This window comes from Mizuhopecten yessoensis, unplaced genomic scaffold, assembly GCF_002113885.1.
Source record: "Mizuhopecten yessoensis strain PY_sf001 unplaced genomic scaffold, ASM211388v2 scaffold9541, whole genome shotgun sequence".
In the NCBI taxonomy this organism is placed as follows: Eukaryota; Metazoa; Mollusca; class Bivalvia; order Pectinida; family Pectinidae; genus Mizuhopecten; species Mizuhopecten yessoensis.
The window spans coordinates 145,401-147,401 of record NW_018408099.1 but is presented as its reverse complement, the minus strand read 5'-3'; positions in this window follow the sequence as shown (position 1 = coordinate 147,401).

Sequence of the window (2,001 nt, the reverse complement as noted above, 5' to 3'; positions counted from 1 at the left end):
CCCCCCCAATATTCATCAGTTTAATATTAAACATTAGCATATACGGAAATTGTGATACTGTCTCCCTACATTGGAGTTTCAACTAGGGATGAACCTCCTATTTCCGTTTGTCAATACACTCCTATGACCTTAACTACCTTTTACATGTTATGTTTGATGTTTTAGAGAAAAATTAACCCTACTACTAGCTTTTACACTTACTATTTCACGTATTGGAGAAATTATCATATTGGCACTGCTGACTTATAATCCTGCATGGTGCATTAGATGTTTCGTAAAACCATTAGTTCTACTAGCTTTTACACTCAGTGTTTGATGTGTGGGAGGAGACTGACTTTATTAGTACTGTTAGCATGTGCTATTACTTTCGATGTGTCGGAGAAGAATTACTAGTTCTACTTGCTTTTACACAAGTTTGCTTAATTTTAGCGAGTACTTGTACTATTATATTAATACAGATCGTTTAATACCTTTATATACGAATATCAGAAATAATATCTGAGTTAAGCTTTATTTAGAATCGACCATTGATAAAGTTTTTGAGCAAAGTATTTGCATGAATCGCCAATCAACGAATGAACATAAATATTTTACCATGGTGTTCTGCAAACAATAGTAATTTTGGTTGTATACATGTACATACGCCTACAACGTCTAACTTGAGGTAAGTAGAGATAAGACTTTCAATTGACTTCGCTGATACTAGCTATCAGTTGATAATTATCTTCTCTATCTTATAAGCATACGAAATATACGTAAACCTACGTCAACTGAAAACTAACTGCTCCCTTGTTATTCGACACTCGATTTAGTTACATATTTAAATACAAATTTTTCTTTGGAGGCGTTGAAACAATCTTTTACTCTATTGTACTTGTGAAGCGATTTATGGCCTGAATATTTCTCGAAGTAATTACAGGTTTTGTGCTTCCACAAAAGCATACAGCCGAAACAAAGTCGATGTTTTCAATATTCATGTCATTGTCAAATGGAAAAAAATACAACAGTGTCATTACGAAAAGAACAAAATTTAATAACGCGGTAACATTGAAGAACTAAATATACGTCAAAATAAAAAGAAAACATGAAACACAACATAAACACACCATAGTAAAATCTGTCATCACACAGCAACACCATATACCACATAATCAAAATACAAAGGCAACATATACCACAATGTCAACGCCAAGTGTCTACATATACCCCAGCGTAACCGTAGCCACACATGGAAACAAATAATTAACGTCAATACACAAGGACAATATACATATACCCAAGCGTATACGTAGCCGTAGACACACATGGAAACACATAATTAAAGTCAATACACAATGACAATATACATATAACACAGCGTAACCGTCAACGCACAGGGAAGCATATAAGTTAACGTCAACTCACAAGGAAAATAAAACACAATATGGACACAAAAAAAACATATACCACAGCGTCAACGCCTAGTGTCAACGTATACCACAGCGTAGCCGTTAGCACAGAAACACGAATACATTAACGTTAACTCACAAGGACAACATGTTACACAATGTGGACACAAATAAACATATACCACAGCGGCTATGCCCAGTGTCAACATATAACACATCGTCAACGCCCAGTGTCAATGTGTACCACATCGTCAACGCCCAGTGTCAACATATACCACAACGTCAACGCCCAGTGTCAATGTGTACCACATCATCAACGCCCAGTGTCAATGTGCACCACATCGTCAACGCCTAGTGTCAACATATACCACATCGTCAACGCCCAGTGTCAATATATACCTCATCGTCAACGCCCAGTGTCAACGTATACCACAGCGTCAATGCCAAATGTCAACATATACCACAGCGTCAACGCCTAGTGTTAACGTATACCACATCGTCAACGCCCAGTGTCAACGTATACCACATCGTCAACGCCCAGTGTCAACATATACCACAACGTCAACGCCCAGTGTCAATGTGTACCACATCATCAACGCCGAGTGTCAATGTG